The sequence below is a fragment of the Myodes glareolus genome, chromosome 21, assembly GCF_982192425.1.
Source record: "Myodes glareolus chromosome 21, mMyoGla1.1, whole genome shotgun sequence".
Lineage (NCBI taxonomy): Eukaryota > Metazoa > Chordata > Mammalia > Rodentia > Cricetidae > Myodes > Myodes glareolus.
Window position 1 is genome coordinate 59,500,761 of NC_142046.1, and position 9,439 is coordinate 59,510,199.

Here is a 9,439-nt window from a genome sequence, read left to right on the forward strand (position 1 = left end):
TTAATGTAGTTTGTCTATTTTAAATAATTGTAATCAGGGTTACACAGGCAAAAGTTCAGGGTCAGACTTTCAAACAATGTCAATTTCAAATAGAGGTAAATGCTTATTTGAATCCAAGAAAGTGTTGCAGTGATGTTCAGTGCCTTGGGATTACGTAAATATGGACAAGGACATGTTTAAAGTGGAAAATGGTGTATGGCTAAAAAAGTGGAAAAGTTAGCAAAGTTGAAATTACTATTGGCTTTCACATAAAGATATATTTTGATTCAGAACTTGTATGTAGCAAATTCTGCATTCATCAAATTAAGGCATATAATTGCATTATGTATGTAAGTATGTAACGGCGAATCATTCCCACACCAGTTATGTTTTAAGGGGTTATTTATTTTGAGGGGTAAAACTTACATACACCATAAACCGTCAGGAAGGGAGCCTAGTCGCTGGAGCAGGAGCCGGGATCAAGCGCCGGAACCAAGAGGCCCGAGCCGAGCTCTGTGGCTCTTTTTAAAAGAGAAATATACCATGCCCCAGTGGGCTGGTGTTTCAGCGGCTATTGGCTGATGGAGCGGAAGGCGCTCCCACAGCACCGTGGGCTAGTGCTTCAGCGACTATTGGCTGAAGCAGCAGAAGATACTCCCACAGCACCTCCCCCTTTTGTTTAAGTAAGAGAGTTCTAAGCCTACTACGAAATTATATACAGTAAGTACAAACCTACACAATTATATACAATAAGTACAAATATCCTATTCTAACTAGCTAAAGTCTTATATAATAAATAACTTGGCCAAGTCATGAGAGGAAAGTAGCTACATTTATCTAGTCTTCAACCCCATAGAAGATCTGAGAAGGAAAATAATGTTACCTGAGTAATTAGGAAGTGCAATCAAAGAACTTCCAAAACATGTAACAAATCACAGAGACAACTGGCTACCTGGGCAATCACCAAAGACCTGTTTGCAGCGTTGAAGCAACCAACTTTGACTTAGGCCTAGAATAACTGACAGATTATTTTTAACAGGCAAGAGATTTTTCAAAACCATCTTACCCTTTCTTGGCAAGATTTAACAGTTCTGTTTATCCATTTCCGGATTTTATCCATTTCTGGATTTTAACAGGCAAGAGATTTTTCAAAACCATCTTACCCTGTCTTGGTAAGATTTGACAGTTCTGTTTATCCATTTCCGGATACCGTGTATTTGTCAGTAGTTGAGGTATGAACAGTTCCTTACCCAGAGGCCAGTTTTGTCAAGAAGACAAGCTCCAAGTGGAGTGTCTTTGGTGCTCAACAATCTCTCAAGAATAGGTCGGTGTTGCCAGGAGTGATTGTGTCTCACTACACAGAACTCTAAGATTAAATTAAATGCCATTTTCTACAGCTCTTCGAAGAGGTTGAAGACTATTTATATATAATCTCTATGAATCTAAAGAACCTGATTAGTCTAACCATAAATATGACAGACATAGATGACTATTGATCTACAATTCTTAACATGTATCTAATTTAAAGACTAAGAGAATAAACAACTGTGTAATAAATGAGGACAATGATCTCCAAATGTAAACAATAAATATCAATACATAAACAATATATGAGTATCTTAATCAGAGGTAGAAATGTACACTGCAATATGGTATACATATATCAATACAATATATATCAATACATAAAAATGTTTTAAACAGGTAAAAGCATGTATACATACAATATTCAATATATGTCGATGTAATTATCTATAAACAATAACTCACAAATACCATTATTATCTATCCAATTATCCCCCCCTTTTTTTTCCAAAAGATCCCTGAGCTTATAAAATTTCTTTTCCAATTCTCAACCGTATACTAATTATAATCAATCTCTAAATATTGTTCCTAAACCTGAGGACAAACTTTGCTGAGAGAGGGGACATTGTCCCCTAGAATTACTTTCAGCTGTCATGGGGGTATGGTTCTTTTTGGAGGATCCTGTGAAACTAAAATGATGGTTAAATTTTAAGGTCAATGTCTTTTAAAATTGCAAACAGTCTCTGAGTATTTTGTGGAGGTCTGGCCAGAATGTTGTACAAGATGTGCACCATTTCAGCTAACCAAGTTGGAATCATCTGTGTAGCTGATACCCAAAACAGGACTTGTAGTAGCACTATCAGTATCATGATGTCATATCAACCGAGTGGAGCTGTTGTTATGGGGGCCCCATCTTCTTCCTGGAAACTTCAAATGTCAGTGCAGAAAGAACTCATTGTTCATTGTGGAAAACTTTAACATTAATTATATAGACATATACAAACATATTTAATGAAAGGTATGATAGACATATTTAATGAAGATTATGATAGATATGAAGAAAAGCAAAGATGTTTTTTAAACTCATATTTCTTTTTGTCTTATATTATGGCTCTTGACATAAGACAGAAACTCCAGAAACTCTGGGTTTTTCTCCTAACAACAGGCTTGGAATTAGAGAGGGACCGAGCCAAGAGTCCAACTCCAAAACCAGCTCTATAAATTTAGAAATATGATTTAGTATATTTTAGAGCTTCATACTCACAGAACCTATTTAGTTTTTTTGATAATCCATATTGGGTAGTTATTTTTTTATCTGTCAGTATTTAAACATCCAGGGTACTTTGAATTTTTCAAAGACGAGTGTTTTCCTGTGGAGACAAGAACAGAACCCTGCCCCCATTTTATGTTTTTCTTACCACCTGTATGGTCATCATCATTAACAGGGCAAAGTAGGCCGGCAGAGACTGTCCGGACCTGTGTATCCTGGGAGGCATGGAGGTTATGGCTGAGGGAGGACTCGTGCCAAGCCGAGCTGGCGGCAGGTAGCCAAGCCAGAGGCCGAGCTGGGCGTGGGGGGGTGGGGTGGTTCTTAAACCAAACGCTGGGTGCCAAATAACGGCGAATCAATCCCACACCAGTTATGTTTTAAGGGGTTATTTATTTTGGGGGGGTAAAACTTACATACACCATAAACCGTCAGGAAGGGAGCCTAGTCGCTGGAGCAGGAGCCAGGAGCAGGAGCTGGGACCAAGCGCCGGAACCAAGAGGCCCGAGCCGAGCTCTGTGGCTCTTTTTAAAAGAGAAATATACCACGCCCCAGTGGGCTGGTATTTCAGCGACTATTGGCTGATGGAGCGGAAGGCGCTCCCACAGCACCATGGGCTAGTGCTTCAGCGACTATTGGCTGAAGCAGCGGAAGATACTCCCGCAGCACGTATGAAAGAAAACTGAAAGTGTGTCTCATTCAAGTACTGATAGTGTAGCAACCATAGGATTATGTGTAAAGTCCACTGATTAGTGACCGTCAGTTCAGGAAGTTGGATATGTGAATCTGAATTAGTTAGAAAATTTAAAAGCTCTATTTCTGTGATCTTTAACCATCTTCTCTGTCCTGTGATGTTTGTAATCCTGGGTTTCCGGACTTGTAGGGGTGGTCATTGGAGTTAGAATGGTACAATTCCAGGAGTGTTTAGGGACTGTAAAGTGTATTATGACTCTAACATCAACTCCTGACTCTAACCCACCAGATACATACCCAGATGAGGTTCATTCTTAGACTGATCAAGCCAGTGAAGTAGTACTGGCTTCCATACAGTTGTCTAAACTCAGGCTAGTCTTCAGGTGTGTGGCTGAAGCAAATCTAAGTGACAAATCATTCCAGGCAGATTCTTTACCCAGTCAGTTCTTGTTAAGTCTGGAGGGAAAGGATTCAGTTGAGACCAAACAAAGTCAGTCAGTGGCGTTTCTGATTCTGATCTGTTTACAGCCCCAAACCCTCACAGGTCTTTGTTTGCCCCTTTCATTGTTCCTAGAATTTCGTCATAAGAGATCCTATAGCTTAAAATCCAGTGCCCAGTGTCTTTTTAATGTGGCTGTAACAGAAATTGGTCACAGTTGAGTTTTATTAGTGACTCGACAGATCATTAGCTCATAAGACACTCATTGCCCACATCTGCTTTGAAGCAAGTAGTAGGGCTTTTGACTGAGAGTGTGAAAAGATGCTCAAAGCATTCCAGCTACTGCCCGATACAACAGGCCCCCAAGGAACTGACTGCTCTTGGAAAAATCCTCTAGGAGAACAGGACATGTCAGCCCCTTTCAGCCTCCAACTTGAACTTCTGAGGGAATCCCCTGGGGAGCTTGGTAAAATGTACACATTGATCTGTGTGACTTGGAGAGCAAAGTCTGCTTGTCCAATAAGCTTCCATGTGAGTCCATAATCAATGGCAAGTCCAGTCCTCATTACCCAGGGATCTTGAGAAATTCTGGAACATGTCTTAGACTGCCTTGTTAAAATAGGTACCAGTTCGGCAAAGTAGGAAAGGCTTGCAAGCCTGTATTCCTAACCTGATGCTAGGCCCCGAGTGGGTGACAGCACAGGCCTAGGCAGCTGCAGTCCTGACAAGACCATAGTAGATGGCAGAGACCTGTATTTTGAATTCAGAGCTATTGACAGGCTGTAAAGATAAGCCAGCATTTCCCTTTTTGCCAAAAGTGTTAGCCAGAGAAGCTTCTTATACAACCTCTCAAAGTATCTTCTCATCTTTGCAAGTTTAGAAGCCCTGAATTAGGTGTTGGTTGCTTGTAATACTGTCAAGAGGATTAAAAAAAATAGTAGGCAGAGGGTCTCAAAATTACTTGGATATTCAATTCTTTTCCATAGTAGGTTGTAATTCACACTTAAGGCTGTTAGGCAAAAGACAGCACCAGTACTAAATATTTCAGGCTTTTCTTTATAAAATCTTCTCAAAGCTTGCCTTAAGATATCTTAAGAACTTGAAAATGCACTGGAGAAGACTCCAGAGCCAATGAGGAGAAATTTTCTTTAGTACTCCATTAAGTGTGCCACATTTCATGATCCCTCAGTTGATCAACACCTAGGCTGTTTCTAATTTGTCTGTTGATGTTTGTTTTATGTGCTTTGTTTTGTGGAAGGGGAGAGGAAGAACACGAGGTTGATTGGGTAGGGAGGTAGGGAGGATTTAAAGGGGTTGGGGGGAGGGAAAACATAACCAAAACATGTTATGGAAAAAAATTAAAAAATAAAAAGTTTATTCCTTTAAAGCATAATAACCAATATTTTCAGCAAATGTTGTTAATAAGCCTGTATCCAAAAGGGCTAACGCTGTTTGGCCTTTCAAGTTGAAAAGAGAAAAGAAAAGAAAAGAAAAAAACTGCACTATAATTTCCCACCCATTCATCACTGCGAACTGCTGTGCTTGTCAGTGCGGTCCTGAGCAGCTCCTCTCCAAGCAGAAAACTCTTCCTGCAGTGGAGGGTTCCCTAGTTACCTTTAGGCGTAGCAGTTCAGTGATGGGACACACTGCTCTGTCACCACCACCAAGGAAACCACTTACATCACCCCACCCACTTAGGCCAATTTCCTTAAACTATAGCCAGGGTCCTCCTTGTGACTGGGATGACCATTTAAGTTGTCTTCCTGGCTACCTTCTGATGTATATGACCACAAGAGTCCAGAGGTCTTGGGAGCTCGGTAAAAGCTTGGTAGGCATTTGGTATCGAGGGTTTCTCTGTATTTTACAACAGCAGCGTTGTCCTATACCAAGAGCCTAGCAGCCAACCAGAAAACACACCAATCCTTTTCTTCTGCTTTCGTCCCTCAAATTTCCCTTTCTTACCTTAGCAAAGAAGCGAGTGATTACTTTGAAATCTCCCAACTGCCATCTTTCTGCCGCATTGTCGCTGCCTTGACTGTCTCTCCCTGGCTTCCCAGGGGGCCCTGAGAGCTGTCTCCCAGCTCCATGCCCTACTTTCCTCCTTGAACACAGGACTGCCTGCCTGGCTGTGGAGGTTGAGACATCTGAAGGTTTGCGTGCAACTTCTCTGTATCCGGAAACACTACTGCCTCCATTTTCCCTAAACCCAGGAGCTGCTGTTCTCAGGGGACTGCTGCAGACCCTCCTGTTTGTCTACTGTAGATATCAAGTCAAAAATAAGGTTGTCGTTTTCATGTGTCCAACCTCATGACTGGCCCATGTCCTTTGTAAATTCTGTCTGACAACATGTGTTTGAAGGATGCTTTGTTTTGGTGCCAGGATTTTGAGAGTTCCAGCTGTGTTTTTTCTCTTGTTAACCCAAGGATCATCTAGGAGCTACTGCCTCTGAGGGTGTCTTCTGAGGTCTTTCTGCTCTCCCCCCAAACCTGACAGGATTAGGACTCTCGGTCCTCTTTATGTGCTCTGGGGTCTATGCATTCCTTGACATAGGTTCCCACAGAAGCATTAATTCATTTCTTAAAATGGGACATCAAGGGAATATAGGGAAGCAAATGATTTGCATCAGACTTATTTCTACATTTCATATTGTTATTCTTTGGCGTTGTAGTTGTAAAATATTATGTTTTAGTGACTTTAATGCAAAAAAGATATGTTAATCACATATTACACTCATACCATCTTGAATCATTTGTACAATGTATTTTTTGTTTTGAGCATAATAACCTGGCATGAGACATTAAGAACCTAGTATTTTGTAGCGCTTTAAAAAAAAAAAAAACAAAAAAAAACCCCAAAACCCTAACTGGACATGTACTTTACTTTTATGCTCAACAGAGAGGAAGAATGGCTTGATAGATATCTTTACGCTTCCAAGAAGTTCTCTCTGGTTTCTCACAAACAGGCCATATTTGCTGAGGTGCAATTTCTGATAGGAAGATTGGCGTGCAGTATGCTAATTGCCACCAAAGGCTTGTAAGCCACACCAGCTGTTCAGCTATGGCTAAATTGCTCAGCTCTGTAGTTCAAATTTCCCTTTGTAAAATGCAAACGTCAATAGCAGTTACCGTGTAGGACAGAATGAGATATTGGTGGTACCAAACATAAAAGATTGCAGATAGTTCCTTGTAGTCTTTATTTTCAGGAAAATGCCCTACTTCCTTGGCTGTGTAACTCATCAAGTTCGTTCCATTGCTCTAGCCTCTTAACTGAATCTATACCGAGTGCCTTTTGTTGGGCCAATGGATTTCCAACCCTGATGGACTTTTGAAGACGTGCTGTGTGAAGTTCAAGGTAAAAACAGGCGGAGTCTCACATCTATCGTGGAAAAACCTTGCTGTTCTTCAACTAGGCCTGTCTGCTTCTCAGAGATCATATCTCATAAGTCAAATCCTTATTAAGTCCTAAGCACACTTGACCTTTTTTTTAAAGATTTACTTCTTTTTTAAATCTTGATTGTATGTATTTATTGTGCATGGTAACTATGTTACATGGAGATATTTTCATGTAAGTACATATTGAACGTTGAGCATCACCTCCCCCAATTACTCTTTTGAGAACAGGCTTCTAGACCATGTACAGAGGACCTGTTTGGGGGCCTCAAGCCATTCCTTGGCCAGCAGCTTTAAGTTTGCACTCCTAGTTTGTACTGTACCCATAGTAAACATGGACCAAAGCGTCTAACTTCGTTCTTGGAAGTAACAACAGAAAAATGAGAATGAAATACATATTTATAATAATTCTTTTATATTTTACATAATTTTGCTCTAGTTTTTAACTCTACCATTATGAAAATCATTTAATAAGTATTGCTAGTTTCCTAACACATAATTTTGCTTAGCTTTCAGAAATGATTTAGATGACTCGGTGTAAGAAAAGGTGGCTGTTTCTTTTCTAGATTATTTGTATGGTTTTGTGTCCGAGTACCTGCCTACATGTGTGTGTGTGCGCTTCTTGTGTGCCTGTACCTGCCTACATGTGTGTATGTGTGCTTCTTGTGTGCCTGTACCTGCCTACATGTGTGTATGTGTGCTTCTTGTGTGCCTGTACCTGCCTACATGTGTGTGTGTGTGCTTCTTGTGTGCCTGTACCTGCCTACATGTGTGTATGTGCGCTTCTTGTGTGCCTGTACCTGCCTACATGTGTGTATGTGCGCTTCTTGTGTGCCTGTACCTGCCTACATGTGTGTGTGTGCGCTTCTTGTGTGCCTGTACCTGCCTACATGTGTGTGTGTGCGCTTCTTGTGTGCCTGTACCTGCCTACATGTGTGTGTGTGCGCTTCTTGTGTGCCTGTACCTGCCTACATGTGTGTGTGTGCGCTTCTTGTGTGCCTGTACCTGCCTACATGTGTGTGTGTGTGCTTCTTGTGTGCCTGGTGTTAAAAGGGGCATCAGATTCTCAGGAACTGTAGTTATAGAGTAGGTGGTTGTGAAGCCCCACATGAGAATGAAATTCCAGTCCTCTGTTACAATAGCAAGTATTCTTAATCACTGAGCCGTCTTTCTAGCCCCAAGGTGGCTGTTCTTAAAGGCGTATTATTTGAAATATACATTCTTAAATACATCATTCAGGTTTTTATCTTCTTTTTGAGAAACTTTTTTTTGTGTGTAAAAATCTTATTTTTTTTCTAGGTCAGAGGTCAACTTTGGGTACCATTTCTCGACTGCCATCCTTCCTGTTTGCATTTTTTTTTTGTCTTTTGAAACAGTGTTTTACTTTCTAACCTTTATTGGCCTAGAATTCTCTTGAGTTCGTGGTTCTCAACCTATGTATATATATACGTGTATATATATACGTATCCCATATAGCTATGCTATACGTATATATATACGTATCCCATATAGCTATGCTATACGTATATATATACGTATCCCATATAGCTATGCTATATGTCAGATATTTGTGTTACATTTCATAGCAGTAGCAAAATTACAATTATGAAGTAGGAATAAAGTAATTTTACGATTGGGGTTCACCACACCCTGAGGAACTGTATTAAAGAGTCGCAATATTAGGAAGGTTGAGAACCACTGCTCTAGGTAGGCCAGGCTGGCCTCAAATCACAAGACATTGGCCATCCTCGGTCATATGAGTGCTAGGATTTTGAGAAAGTCTCTCCCTGGCCTGACAGTCCCCAGTGGAATAGACTGGGTGGCTAATGAGCAGCAGAGATCTGCCTGTCTGCCTCCCAGGACTGGAATTGGAGGCACATGTCACCATGCCTGGCTTTTTCCATCGTTTCTAGGGATCACACTTCTCCTCATGAATGCTTGGCAAACATTCTACTGAATGAGCCCCCTGAGCACTTTTCTAACTCATATAGTTCCTTTTTCTGTCTGGGTTTCAGTTCTAAACGTGCTGAAATACACTTCAACAGTGATTCCATCTAATGTCTGCTGTCTGTAAAAGAGATACTTGTGATCTTTGGGGAGTAATCAGTAGTGGACTTTCTTTTTCCTTTTCCCTTTCTTTCTTTTAAAGTATAGCTGTGGTTTTAGTGGGCAAAGGGTTATTGATGCCCATACTAGACCACAAGGGACATAAAGGAACATGGTTGTTTCCTGGATTCTCACATATGTCAGCGACTAGCTTGTTCCTGTGAGGAAGTGTACAGCACTGCGTAGTCAAAGGCTTCGTGACATTCTGAGGCAAGAGACCCTTTCAGAGATGTGGAGGGACAGGAGAGGGCATTCTAATCT